A 16262-nucleotide genomic window follows, 5' to 3' on the forward strand; every position below is an offset into this window, starting at 1 on the left:
AAAATTTGAGTCTAAATTTTATATCTGATTTAACAAAAGTATATCTAATTTAGTAAGGGTATAAATGAAAATTTTAGTGGTTTAGAAGTTAAATTGAAAAAAATATATCTCAAAAATAAGACTTGTTAGTCTTAAAAAATGTTTTAGAACTTATTTGTCTTTCAATAAAATAAAATAAAAAGGACTAGGTGGTGATTTTTCCTACTTTATAACTAACTTTCTTAAAAAATTAGAGCTCTAAACACATTCTAATTAAAATTTGAGACAATATCCAACACACATATCTTTCATTAATCCTTGCGGAATAACAAAAAAGCAGTTGTCTCTAATTGATTGGCCACACTCTATCTTTGGTCAATGAACTGATTTTGAGTTCAAATGAAATTGAAGAAATTGATATCAGGATTTTATTTTTATTTATATTTTTTATGTATGATGTAATATACAGGACATTTCAAGCATTTAGAACCACAAGACTTCTCCCACTAACAACAGCCAATTCTCTAATGACATCAGAAGCATAAACACACTCCACACTGGCATTATGGAAGTGCTTACAGTCATCTTTGAACCTAACCTCAAAAGTGGTGTTAACATGTCAACTTCAAAGCTTTTTGGTGTTCCCATTATTAACTTCATTGCCTTATCAAACACTAACTTTGTTTCAAACATTTCCAACAATTAAACAATTGTAACAGAAAGTTCCAAACAAAAATAATTACTGTTGAATTTGAATAATAGCTCACATGATACCTTAAAGAATAGTGACAAATGAAAGTACAAGATAGGAAAACGAATGAAAGGAAATTAAGTTTTTCTTCGTTTATTTAATTAGCATGAAATTTTTTTAAAAAAAATTCATCTTTCCTCAAAATTTTTCTTTTCCTAGCTACTAAACAAACTTCTAAAGTATACACTTACAGTTACCTTTCAAAAAGAAAAAAACTTCTAAATTATTGAAATATATATATATATATATATATATATATATATATATATTTGTAATTTTCATCAAACCAAACAGAGTCTTAATATGATTGTAAGCCAAACTGTGTAAAAAAAATGAACAAGCATGGATTTTGACAATATTGAAAGTTCACGGGACTTGAAAGCAGTTCCACTCGCCTCTATTGTCACTATAAACTTGTGAACAATTCAAAAGCAGTATAACTTTAATCATACACATCACGGACCTTTTTATCATATGCATCACATATATGAAAGAAATAATGATACCAAAGAAGAATGGCAGCTGAATCTTGTGACACCTCGAGGGAAGTGAATTGGTGCTGTATTTGTTTATTTATTTATTATTATTATTATTGATGTTAAACTTTTGATTATTATCAAGTTGATAATTTAATCGGTTAATTAATTATAAGTGTGACTGAACCCCATAGAGTACATTCTTAAAATATTCCGATTATACATTTCTTCTCCATACTTCAACAGGACAGATTTGATATTGTTTGAGCCCCCAAAACAAATTAGCTAAATTAGGCCTTCTCACATCTAATATATTTACTACTAAAGGCCTTAAGCAAAATGGCTGCATTACAGCTAACTTCTTATATTAAATATAGTTGAAAGGGAGCAATTTAGACATTAAGTTTTCTCATATATTTTTCAGACAAAAATGTCCCAATACCTATTTTAATAACCCTACATATATATTTATTCCATTTTCACTCTTAACCACATATTCTCAACTCTTCTTCCACATATCCTCCACTCTTCTTGTTGCTCAACTTTTTTTATTTATCCATCTCTCTCTCTCTCTCTCTCTCTCACGCACACGCACACGCACACGCACACGCACAATATATATATATATATATATATATATATATTATATACACTATTATAATATTTATATATAATATGTATCATAATATAATGGTATATATAATATGTACCATTAAATATTATTTATACTATATTTGCATTTCCATCCAGCCTTCAGACCTATATAAATTTGATTTTTTCCTTGAAATTTATTTACTCTATATATATATATATATTATTATTATTATTATTATTTTGAGAATTATATTGTGCATTCATTTCTTTGATTTTTATTGATTTTCATTTTATATAGATTTGTTAAACGGACACTACTAGAAATAATGCCTATTTATATATATATATATATTTTAGTATAAAAATATTGTTCCTTCCACGTGACTAACCTGAACTTAACAGTCTAGTAAAATGTTAACGTATTAAAAAAAAAAAAAAAAAAACAACAATTAATAGAAGTGTTAATTTCTATCATTGCTGTCTGTTTAGGTTATTTATTAAGAAAAAATCAAGACGCACTCACAAAGTAGATTTTCAAATAGGCCTAATGGGCATTTAAATTAATTTATCTTTCAGTTTTCTTTCAGCTAACGTTCGTTTGCTAAGTCATCCCCTTGGATAGTTAACGAGGTTTTTTTTGGCAAAACAACTAAAAAGGAAGATTTTAATGCAAAACATAAATAGAAAAGGGGGGGTTTAATGTAATTTACCCTTAAATTTATTAATATAATAATAATAAGGATAAGCTGCAAAAAATTCCCTTGAACTATTTTCCTTTTGCAAATAACCCCCTGAACTATTTTTCTTTTGCAAATAACCCCTTGAACTAAAAACTGCGCCCGTGAACTATTGGTTTGTTGCAATTAAGGACAACCCCATCACAAAAGACTATTTTACCCTTTCTCATTAAAATTTTCATTTCTTATTAAATTATTTTTATTTTCTTTTCTCTTATCTAAATATTAATTATAATATTTACCTTAATTTTATCATTAGTATCAATTTATCATTAAACTAAAAAAAGATATAAATTTAAAAAAACCTTCTTTTCATGTAATATATTCATTAAAATTTAAAAACATTAATTAATTTTATTTAAAAAAGTTTCTACTACAGATTTTTATTTAAATTATTATTTAAAAAAATAAAGGTATATTTATGCAAATTTAATGGAGAATATGTCATCAAATTAGTATGATTTTTTTTTTCATAATTTATTTAAATAATAAAAATAGATTAAGTATGATTCAATAAGAAGGGGCATTATGGTCATTTAATAAAATATAGTATGGGCCTTGGGGTATTTTGTAACAAAATGTGATAGTTTAGGGGGTATTATGCACAAAATATAGTTCAGGGAGGTTATTTGCTAATTCAAAAATAGTTTAGGTGTTTTTTTTGCACTTTATCCTATATAATAATTTGTATTCTAGGAAATATAAAGCATTATTTGTATTTTTAGCTTTAAAGATAGTGATTTAATTATGTAGTTAATTGATGTGTGAGAGAGTCAAAATAATAATAATAAATCTTGAACAATTATTGGTATGTAAAAAAAATTTAAAATTAGAAGAAGACAGCATGAGATTGTTGAAGAAAATGAAAAGAAAAGGAAGTATTGATGAAATAAACTTTCCAATTAAATAAATTTATTTTGACTAATATAATAACAATTGTATTTATTAATGGAACTTCTTCTTTTTTTAGAAGCCTTGAGCAACTGTCTTAATTGCTCTAAGGTTGAGCCTTCCCAATACTTCAATCCTTAACTCTGTCAACAATGTGACCTTAAGATACAAATGGACAATAGCCCAATTGGTACAAACTCACCTCTTCAAAGGAGAGGTCTGGATTTATGCCTACGTGGGGGCATAGATGTGCGAGTTTGTTTAACATTTCACAAAAGAAAAAAAGAAAAAAAAAAAGAAAAAAAAAAAAGAAAAAGTGACCATAATTTTTCATTACCAACAAGACTGATATTACATTTTGTCCTCACACAATTATAAAACTTAGCTTTAGAAAGAATATATGTATTTTTTTTTTTCCCCAGTAAATTAAAGTTGTATAGAAAGAGAAAACATGTAGGGTATACAAAAGGGCATAAACCCCAAAGAGAACCTAATAACCCAGAAACAAACCTTAGGCTAAACACATGAAATAGTTAAATACATCATACGGCCCAATACAAAAAATTAAGATAACTAAGACATTGAAGTCCAAAACACGCCCAACCCAAGCCCATGGTCCTTTATCCACCACAAGGATTTGAACGACAGCAACGCAAATAACAAAGAGTGTGGGAACTGGGAAATATGAACATAATTAGGGCACAACCACATTTAAGCACTATCTAAGAAATTATTAGATTATTTTGGATCATTTGATACTTACTGGACTTATATGTTGGAAACTAATGTTTATATTTCTTTATAATATATTATTAATACATTCTTGTGGATCATTTTCTCAATTGGAGAGTCCAGATTGAACTGGTCCACAAAGTGTCAATCATGATAGAAAAAATGAGTTTGGAAGGTTCCTTTTATCAGAAATTTTCGCAGATTAGATCGCGTAAAAAAGGTGATTGCAAACTGATTCTCAAATTATATTTAGATTCCCAACATACAAACATTATCTTAACAATATCTATTCGATTAAACTCTAGGCATTTGCTGTTTTCAAGTATCAACTTATCAACTCAAATAACCCATTGAAGATCATCATTTAAGCAGCTCAAAATGCCTACTGTACCCACTATTCTAGCAGCTTTAAAAAAATGGTATTTTCCATACTTCACAATAGGTTAAGGTAGAATTCAAATAAGATGAAAAAATGGGATTTGGGCATTTCACAAATAAGCTCAATAATTAATCATCCTTTCTCCTCCCATTGTCAGGGAAAATGATTGTTGGTAAAATATATGCTTAATGTGACTTTTAAAATATAACAACTTTTATATTAATATGATATGAGATAATTAACAATATGCTAAGAAATGATTAATTAAATATGCAACTATATATTTAATAAAATACGCAAAATAAAGCACTAAATTAATAAATAGTAAATAAAGAACCTGAACCGAGGCTAGTATTGAATACTATGTCCTTAAGACAGATTCGCCCCACTATGGTGCTAACGGACTCAGTGGCGTCTATATCCCAGGATACAACGGTTTACATCCACTAGTAGTAGCACTACAAACTTGTGGATACGGCGAACCTCCTCCGTGTAATACCCTCTCTGACTAAAAAATGCATCTATACTATATAAATGTGCAATTGGGTGCAATCCGAACCAAATGGTTTGGACCAATCTTAATATGGCTCGATGAAATTGGATTAGGGTCTAAGTGGTTCGGACCACTTAACCTATGGTTTGAACCCACTTGGGTTGGGTTCAAGTCTAGAGAGGGAGATAGAAGAAATGAAAATGAACGATTTGCAAATGATCCAAATGGGGGTATTTATAGGCAACAAGGTGCCTTTTCGGATTGGGTGCAACCTTTTGGAAAAAACTAAAAAGTAATTTTTAATTAATGTGCCTTTTCGGATTGGGTGTAACCCTTTGGAAAAAACTAAAAAGTAGTTTTTTAAGTAAGGTATCTTTTCGGATTGGGTGTGTCTCTTCATCATTGGACACAACCATTTATATGTGTCTCTTCACACTGGACACATCCACTCCAATTGGTTGCAATGGTTCACATGGTGTCTGTTTACCAATAGACACATCCACTCCAATAGGTTGCAATGGTTCACATGAATAGTTATGTTTGTTGGTTTTGAGTTGCAACCCTTTAGAAACAGATGCAACTTTTTGAAAAATAGATACAACCCTTTAGAAATAGATGCAAACCTTTGGAAAAAAACTAACTTTTAATTTAAATTCAAAAACCAACCACCCATTTAAATAAGCTCAGTCCAAAATTAAAGGCTCAATCCAAGATTCCATTTAATAAAAAGAATAATTGGACTTTACAATTAGGCCCAAGCCTAAGCCTAAGCCTAAGCCCAAGCCCAAGTCCAAGCCTAAATTTGGCTTATTTAAATTTCAATTGGTTTTAACATTTTTTCCATGTGGGCCAAACACTTCCCACATTTTGCATATCCATTTAGGCTTATCAAAACACCACACTTTGGAGCTAATTTCTCATTCACCCGGAAACGGATTTGAGAAAGTAAATATACCACGTTCATCTCCTTCCGGAGAAAAATGTGCGCGTCTAAAGATTCGCAAAAAATTATTAGCGGAATCTATTCCAAATCTCATCCAAAGTTTATGTTTTTAATGCCCCCGTGTCCAACAATCCCCCACATGAATGGAAATTTGCGTAAAATGCAAAAGATGATCATGCAGACACTAGAGAGAGTATAGTCGGAAAGTTATTGCATCAGGATAGGTGGCTTTTGGCTTTGAACCTTCCCTAGTGTATTGCTATCAGATTTACTGGCTGACCAGTGAACGCGATGTCTTGAACTGTTCAGCCGTTTGTGTAAACCAAGACAATAACAAACACACAGTACCTTTCTTCACAAAGTTGGTTCTTATTGTTGTGTTCATTTTGGCCCTGAACAAGTCCTTGTATTCAATGAGTGCTCTAGAAAACTTAGCCTTTATAGTTCTCATAGAAGCGGCCCCACTTCACACTCATATAGGTGACTTCTTATTAAGAGTATCCTACCATACCCCACTTGAATTTTCAAGGTATAAGAGTCATTAAAAGCGTACCTTATCCTAATCCTCGCTATAGGTAGCACTGTCTCATCATAAAAATGGGCAGAAGATTTACATCTTCCCAGTGTTTCTGGTGAGTCACTCAGAATTTCTGTTGTCCCTTTGAACCTAGATCTTGGGATCTCCAGTCAACTAGGTTAGGTTTCCATTAAGGTGACTCGTTAGCTTTCGACTTTTAATCCCATTCCCCTCGATGATCTGTATAATTGCTCTCTAGTACAACCCTCAATTTTATATGTGGCCACAAGGTTGTGTTTAGAAATATTACACTCTGCAGAGATTTCTCCAGGTGAGAGCAACTGTATACTTTGTGCCCTAAAATTGTTTATTGTTAGCAATATCATTTTCTTTAGTGGCACAGGTGTAGACTTACTTTGAAATGTCCTCTAGGTGAAGTTTATTGACTTTCCTAATTAATTTATTTAAAGTTTCTAACTTTGAATTATATTAAGAACATACAACTACACCTTTAATATAAAAGACATATCCACTCTTGGATTTGAAGTCTTTAATATCCCATATCCAAATTGCATCACTATTACACCTCCAATTTAGTTAAATACCTCGATCTATGCAATATTGGATTTAGGGTGTATCTCAACTACCTAATTTATTTTTTGCCAGTGATCCGATCCTGGATTGAAAATGTGCAATTAAACACAGTTATTAAGATGCCTTGCAATCTCAACCAATGATATACTTTAACTATTATTTATATTTTAGATTTATATCTACAAAAGTTAGCTAGGCTTTTGTGGTCATAACTAGTATTATCCCAATCTCACTCTATTGAGAATAAACTATGTTATCAGATGTTAAATCTTTCATATCAAATATATCATTAGTATATCATTAATTTTTTTAAGGCATATAATGACTTATGCATCACATTTATGTCATTATCTCCGTATCAGCTTTAATCCACTCAAGGACTTATAAGCTTGCACATTTGACTCTTCAACTAGAATAAATAACTCAGCTCTTCAGCTGAAAAAAAAACTCTTCTAGTTGTTATATAATATTTTTATCGTAGGAAATGATATGCGCTATTATTATAATACAATAAATAATTTTTGGTTTTATCCAAAATATCTTAGAATTAAAAATCCCCATATTTATAAGTATTTCTTATATGATGAAGTAACTCGTATCAAATTTCATTTATGGAAATATTCCCCTACAACTTTGGATAATCCTGAAATTTTATATATGACATATTTCTTATGATTTTCCAACTCCTGAAATATCATATATTAAATATTTTACCTCATGTACTTTTCCAAGGTTCTATATTCATTTCTCAACAAGCATGTATAATAGTTTCTAGTGCATATGTATTCACTTTATCTCTAACTTATTCTTAAAATAAGTCAAAGACGTTACTATGAATTAATGCTAAAGATATTAATTACAATGAGCTCTAATTAATATTTACTTCTACATCTCTTATATTTATGAATTGAGTTATTCATATTTAGGTTCATGTTAAGTCAGTCATATTAACATGTCATAACCTTTCATGTGTCATACATCACATAACTCAATCATTTAAGCAAATAATTATCTTATTGTTTAAACTTTGGATACAATCACCACAGAGTGAACACTCACTTCTCAACTATCATTACTAGTTAAAAATGAGTTCTTAGCTATCAATACTAGCTTAGATTAAGCACACTCTTCTCATTTATCACAACTAGTTTATAATGAGCACCTACTTCTCTGCTATTACCACTAGCTTGAAGTTAAGTTTACTCAATTTTCAATTTTAGTAACTCTTAACTTTAGTACACACTTATCTAAGTAGTTTATCTTGGTAGTAGAGTAATTTTCTTTGAAGAATATTCTTCAAAAACTACTACTTTACAAGTAGTATTATTCACTCATACATGAGCAGATATGATGTATAGCTAAAATAGCTTATGACTAAAATGGCTACTCATCACCCCCATGTTTTTTTTTAATACCAAGTTGAGAGATAGAACCAACTAACATATTTTTCATCTTCCTCTTAGGTTCTATGTACCTCATTAATCATTTTATCTTATAACTAAGCTAACTAGTTTGCAACTCAGTAACATTTTAGCTTTTAACTAAATTGTACATTAAAGCTAACTAGCTTGATTTAGCTTGTCTCAGTGTACTAGCTTAGTGTATCCATAACATTTTCCATTAAACTCTTTAGAGTTATCGGAAAATCTTTTCTTATTTAGCCTATTCATAACTATACGTGTCTTAGACATTAGTATAGATCTTTTTCCTTTGACTATGAGGAGAATTGACATAACTAGACTAGTCAATTTTTGTCTGTTGTATTAAATACATAAACCAGTCATGAACTCATAATAATATCACACATTAGATAAATTATATTGTAAAATAGAATTACAATGCATACTAAGTAATCCAACTTCATAGCTCAATATTATAGTGTTAATATAACAATATAGTGTTAATATAATTAATCTAAGAAATAATAATATCTAGGAGAAAACTTTGCTTCCTTAAAGCTTTGTAACTCATTCTCTAATAAACATGCTAGAAAATCATGTCCTAAAAAGTTTAGACGTTTAGCCCTCTTGCTACGTCTAAGCTCATCCTTACATGATTTTGTTATTGGGCTTTATCCCAAACGACCTTCATACCAATTGGAGATAACACCACTACATAAAAGTATTTCACATTTCCTTTCCCTAAGCGATGTGGGACTGTACACCTATAGTTCGCCCGGTGTGGTAGCTTATCGGTGACTCTTGCATCCGCCCACGACACACCTACCTCCAAGATCGTTATATTTTAGGTCATACTTTAACTTTCTTAGGAGTAGGAACTGTAACCTTAACTAGACACCCCAACACTTTTAAGAATTTATAGGAAGATTTTTATTTTCTTTTGAGATATTTTATTAAGAACATAATTTGCATAAAGCAAAACTCCCCCCACAAATTCTAGGTTAAACCAGAACTTATCAATATATAGCATTTATCATTTCTTTTAAAGTACGATTTCATCTTTGCTTCGTAGCAAATATATACAATAGTATCTCGTGCAATCATTGATAAAAGTAACGGAGTACCATTTTCCATCTCTAGTTGGCACATGTTTAAGGTAATATAATATATCACATAATATCATATTACAAAATTAAAATAATTCAACGAATATTGAAAATAATAAATAATTCAATAATCTACTTATATAACATGCTTCAATTTCACATAATATTGAACACATCAATATTTAGCATATTATCATATAATAATGTATATAACAATATTTTATTATATCTCAATTATTAGTATAATCTCTATTTGGTTATATCTTAAATAATATCTACGGAAGGATAGAGTCCGTCTTAAGATTGCTGGTAAAATATATGTTTAATGTGACTTTTAAGATATAACAACCCTTATACTAATACGATGTGAGATAATTAACAATATGTTAAGAAATGATTAATTAAATATGCAACTATATATTTAATAAAATACGCAAAATAAAGCAATAAATTAATAAATAGTAAATAAAGAACCTGAACCGAGGCTAGTATTGAATACTATGTCCTTAAGACAGATTCGCCCCGCTATGGTGCTAACGGACTCAGTGGCGTCTATCTCCCAAGATACAATGGTTTACATCCACCAGTAGCAGTACTACAAACTCGTGGATACGGCGAACCTCCTCCGTGTAATACTCTCTCTGATTAAAAAATGCATTTACACTATATAAATGTGCAATTGGGTGCAATCCGAACCAAATGGTTCGGACCAATCTTAATATGGCTTGATGAAATTGGATTAGGGTCTAAGTGGCTCGAACCACTTAACCTATGGTTTGAACCGACTTGGGTTGGGTTCAAGTCTAGAGAGGGAGATAGAAGAAAATGAAAATGAACGATTTGCAAATGATCCAAATGGGGGTATTTATAGGCAACAATGTGCCTTTTCGGATTGGGTGCAACCCTTTGGAAAAAAACTAAAAAGTAGTTTTTAATTAATGTGCCTTTTCGGATTGGGTGCAACCCTTTGGAAAAAACTAAAAAGTAGTTTTTTAAGTAAGGTGTCTTTTCGGATTGGGTGTGTCTCTTCATCATTGGATACAACCATTTATATGTGTCTCTTCACACTGGACACATCCATTCCAATTGGTTGTAATGGTTCACATGGTGTCTGTTCACCAATAGACACATCTACTCTAATAGGTTCCAATGGTTCACATGAATAGTTATGTCTGTTGGTTTTGAGTTGCAACCCTATAGAAACATATGCAATTCTTTGAAAAACAGATACAACCCTTTAGAAATGATGCAACCCTTTAGAAAAAAATTAACTTTTAATTTAAATTCAAAAACCAACCATCCATTTAAATAAGCCCAGTCCAAAATTAAAGACCCGATCTAAGATTTCATTTAGTAAAAAGAATAATTGAACTTTACAATTAGGCCCAAGCCTAAGCCCAAGCCCAAGCCCAAGTCCAAACCCAAATTTGGCTTATTTAAATTTCAATTGGTTTTAACATTTTTTTCATGTGGGACAAACACTTCTCACATTTTGCATATCCATTTAGGCTTATCAAAATATCACACTTTGGAGCTAATTTCTCATTCACCCGGAAACAGATTTGAGAAAGTAAATATACCACGTTCATCTCCTTCCAAAGAGAAACGTGCTCGTCTAGAGATTCACAAAAAATTATTAGCGGAATCTATTCCAAATCTCATCCAAAGTTTATGTTTTTAATGCCCCCGTTTCCAACAAGGATTGACCAAAATTGGTCATGTCTTGTCTATCATAGGTACCAATGAGGCTGTGTAGTGGATGTTGGTGCAGTGGATGTTAACGTTGATGACAAATTATTAGATGATCTTGAACCTATTCAGGCTCTCTAGAAAATGATTTCAAGAGAGTGTATCGATATATTTTAAAGAAATCTCAACAATTGAAATAGTCCATCCCAAAAATATGACTCGTAATTAAATTGAGAGAGATTATCATCCCATCATTGACAAATTGTGTGTTTTTTTATGAACATAATTGAAAATTTGAATCACAATTACTCGGGTTTTTTTTTTTTTTTTTTACCTTCGCATAATTAAATGACACAATTTGCATAGGAAGTGCATCAAATTACGCTGTTATTCATTTTCTAGGGTTCTGGACTCTATTGGATCAAGCAGATGGGATAAAAACGCAGACGGACTCATCAACCCTAATTGGCCCAAAAAGCACATCTTCTAGATCAGTCTCACAAATTTTAATATGACGTTAACTGAGTTCATAACTTTACCAATATATACGTAATAGTTTGGAAAACCAATTTGAAATGGAAGTTGGATCAATAATTGTTGGATTTGCATAGAATTGAGGTGTATAGTAAATTGCAAAACATGATGATGGGCCTTGCAGTCTTACATAGCAATTCACTGAAATACGAAAAAAAAAAAATTTAACATAATATTGAAGTTTTATAACATCTAAGGTTGCAAGTTACAAGGAAAGGTTAGGGTTACATTGCAGGAAAATAAAAGTTTCATCAAAACATTTTTTCCCCTGTGGATATCTTCTTCTTCTTCTTCTTCGACGGGTGATTCTTCCGAGCTCGTCAGATGCCGACCTGGGAAGGGCTGAAGACATGGCACAAAACAGAAACAGGACAGCGCTTACCATTGAAAGCATGGAGAAATAGAGGAAGCAACTTGCAATCTTTGGCCTTTTATGGAGGAAAACCGCGCTAAAGGAAGCGGTAAAAGCGAAGATAATCGATATAACGAAGCCCTGGAAGATAGATGGGAGGCCTTTAAAGATGATAGTTGGAACACGAGTTTGATCTATGTACTGGTAGGGAAGTAAGAGCAGCGAAAAAGCTATGGCAGAGCTGATGGAGATGAAGATGAAGACTGATGGATGTGAGAATTAGAAAGAGGAACAATAACAACAACTATAGGCAAGCTTTGTTTTGTTTCCATTGATGGATCGATCTTGTTTGGGACAAGGAAGTAATTACCTTGGTGATGTAGAGATTGAAGACTCAAGTTTCTTTTTAAGAAAAAAAAAAAAAAAAAAACTCAAAACTCAATTCTTCACCAACTCCCTGACTTTGGAAGCTTCCGGATAACTAAAACATATTAAATAAAAGAAAACACGTATTTCGATTAAAATATAGTACACAAATTTGACCGTGATGAAAAATTTGAGAGAGAAATTAAATTATCATCCTTTGTGTATCATATATGAACAGAACTGAAAATCTGGAATTTTACCTGCGTATATATATATCGCCTCATATAGTTTGACCTAGCACTACGATCTCCGAATTGGCGAGCACACAGACACCAGTCAGCACTAATCCCCTGCTTCTATTACTATTGGTATTGGTTTACTAACACTATTTTCCTCTGCTTCTCAGATACAAAGTTTTTTCTCAATTTTGATTGTGATTGAAGATCTTTTTCTTAGATCTGGATTGGTTTTGTTTGTTGAATTCTTTGCGCAGACCAATTGATGGGAATATAAGAAGCATGTGCTAATCGTTTGGAACATTTTTTTTAGGAATTTTAAAAAATATTGATCGTTCCTTCTCAGATCCGAGGTTTTTTATCAGATTTGTTTGTGTTTAGATATTTTTTTTCTTAGATCTCTGCTGGTTTTGTTTCTTACATTCTCTCTCATGATTGCATATATTTTGAGATATCTTTCTTCTCTGCTATTTTATTTGCTTGCGGCAGAACAATTGATTTTGATTTGAAGTTTTTTTGGTTAAATTTTTTGATTTGAAGTTGATTCAATAATTTGAATATGGATTGAAATAGTAAAATACATAATATATTATATAATATTGCACTAAATAATATATACATATTGTTAAAATAATTTTTTTATAATAATTTTTTCTTCTTCATCTTCTTCCATCTCCCAAATTTATCTATTTCTTTAATAAATAGTCAAATAGCTTAATTTCTACTCTTTTTTTTTTTTGTAGTTTATATATATTTTTTCATTTTCGGATTCTCTCTTCTTTCCTAATCATTGTTTGCTAATCTCATTTTTACATTAAATTTGGTTTAACAAAAATTAAATCTTTTTCGGATCCAGTTCTTAATAATTGGAATATGAATTTAATTCTAAATAATTCATTGAATTACCAAATCAAATGAAATCGAGAATCTCTATTATTGGATTAAAAAAATGTGTCTTATATATATGAAGAATCTTGCTCAAGCTGCAATGCTTGTCTAGTTTTTGACTACATGGTTTGGATTTGGTATATGCCTCTATGGTCTATACTGCTTCACTAATCTTGACCTCTAATTGGTTTGGATATGAAAAATAATGTAATACTATATTGCTTATAATGCTTTTTGTTCTTATCTTGTAGTTGACTGTTGTTGCTGGATCTCTTCATAATGAAGTCCTATAAGCTATCAGAGCTTAGTCAGGCTGAGGTCAATAGCCTCAAGGCTCGTCCTCGCATTGATTTCTCTTCCATTTTCAGTAAGGTAAGCCTTTATGTAATTCCCCAAAGCAAAAACGGGTCCCCCTCCTCCTCTCTCTCTTATTAGCATTTGGTGGCTCTGTGTCATGCTGCATCAGTTTCACCCAATTGTTGAAGATGTCCGGAGTAGAGGAGGCGCTGCTGTTATTGTTAAAGAGTAGGCGCTTCTTTGTTTTTCATTCTGTAATATTTCATCATGCTTTCCTTTTTATTAAACTCTAAAAAGGAATTTTAATTATTTGTTTCAACTCCAAGCTCCTCTAATAGTGAGTTTTCCTCTGACATGCCATTGATATTTCCTTGGCAGTTATTCTGCACGATTTGACAAAGTTGAACTAGACACGACAGTTGAAAATGTCAGTGAACTTCCAGATCCACAGGTATTCAGTTCTTATAATTTTGGAATTTCCTTTTAGATGTGATTCGAGTGTGGATTGTATGTCATTTACATTGGTTTGGAGAATAAAGACGGGTTTTCAATTTGTGGCTTCAATGAGTGCAGTTTGCTACTTCTGATACTAGAAATGTTCTCATCTGCTTCTTAAAATTAGCTTGATGCAGCTGTTAGAGAAGCATTTGATGTGGCATACGATAACATCTATGCATTTCATGCTGCGCAAAGATCGGTTGAGAGAACCGTTGAAAACATGAAAGTAAGCAATATAAAATTGAATCTTTCTTTTGTGGTCGAACCTTGTAACTCATTTTGGTTGTATTCCTGCCAGGGTGTTAAATGCAAACGAGTGGCAAGGACCATTACCTCTGTTGGTCTTTATGTTCCTGGGGGAACTGCAGTTTTACCTTCGACGGCTCTGATGCTCTCAGTTGTATGTTAATTGAGTTTACTGCATAAATTGCTTTTGCTTGTTCATCAAATTATGATCTTTTTCTTGATCGCTGATCTCTAGGTTATCAGATTTAATTGACATTTATTCTATTCTGTACACCAGCCTGCACAGATTGCTGGGTGTAAAACTGTTATTGTTGCAACCCCCCCTGCTCAGGATGGAAGCAACTGCAAGGTATTTGATTTCATCTTGACGAGGAATCTTATTATGACTTGTCAAGAGCTAATATAAGTGCTTTTATTTAGGAGGTACTTTATTATGCCAAGAAAGCTAGTGTGACACACATTCTAAAAGCTGGAGGAGCTCAGGTTGTAAATCATAAAATTTTGGTCCACCTATTTTGCGTATACGCAACATGCCTTTCACATGTGTGGTCTTCTGTTCAAGTTTTAATTATACTTGTCAAGTTTTGCTGATATTTTTATAACTTTTGCAGGCCATTTCTGCTATGGCTTGGGGGACTGCATCATGCCCAAAGGTACTCACTTCCAGACTCTCTCAAATATTACTGTTGCACTAACATAACCGGAATTCTTTCTTTTATGGTCACTTAGGGGTGTGAGATTCAAAGCAGGTGAGTTTGAATATGGAAAGCTTTTCACTGATAATACAATGCATTCAAGCGTCTGCTACTAGTAGTTGGACTTCCTCAAATTAGTCTTGTAACGACCCAAATCCGGGGATTCGGATCGCTAGCCGGGTCCTCACCGGAATCCGAAGACACACAAGGGTAAGATAGTCATTTCACTTTAATAATGATCTCTAAGAGCCATCGAGGGTAAAACAGTCATTTAACTCACTCTTGAAATCAATTCTGGGACGTCACCGGACTCCATATCAACTTCCTGGGACCCCGCACGCATCCCCACACGCCCTTAAGCACCGCCACACACTCCCACACACATTGCACGCGCTCAGACGCATTGGTAGGCGCGTCCACGCACCTGCAGCTTCCCTTAGCATGCACTGGCATGTAACCATTGGCTGCACTCACCAGTCAGCCAGGAACCTGTCCGCACTGGATCCATCGCCTTCATGAAGCCGCATCCCACGGTCAGATCCGTTACACACCTAAATCTCCATAAGCATGCGCCGCACTGAATCGATCCGCTTTTATCAAAACAAGTCAATTGCCCAGATTAGCGTGCGCACCATCCTTCCATGTACCACACCACACTATATTGTCTCCTGATCATCAGACCATCTAATGGTCTTGATTTGGGCGCACCAAAGCCCTGTGTGTTGCACCGCACAGGATCAAAAACTCCTTTTGACACACACATTTTGTGTAAAGTGTATATAAATTTTCCCAAAAATTATAAAAACACTTTTAAACAATTCCAGAATATTAAAAAAAACAAAAAAATACAAAACAATTCTAACAATATT

At 32.3% G+C, this 16262-nt stretch overlaps 1 long non-coding RNA gene across 1 annotated transcript; it reads left to right on the forward strand.

Annotated features, from left to right (window-relative positions):
• The first annotated feature begins 14580 nt into the window (after positions 1-14580).
• Positions 14581-15038, forward strand: LOC132286642 (uncharacterized). The gene is made up of 3 exons (XR_009472829.1): positions 14581-14678; positions 14751-14852; positions 14976-15038. It is a non-coding gene; the product is annotated as an uncharacterized LOC132286642 (long non-coding RNA).
• The last annotated feature ends 1224 nt before the right edge of the window (positions 15039-16262 follow it).

Source organism: Cornus florida, unplaced genomic scaffold (assembly GCF_030987335.1).
Source record: "Cornus florida cultivar Cherokee Brave unplaced genomic scaffold, ASM3098733v1 CherokeeBrave_3.0.0_Hap2_Chr02, whole genome shotgun sequence".
Taxonomy (NCBI): Eukaryota; Viridiplantae; Streptophyta; class Magnoliopsida; order Cornales; family Cornaceae; genus Cornus; species Cornus florida.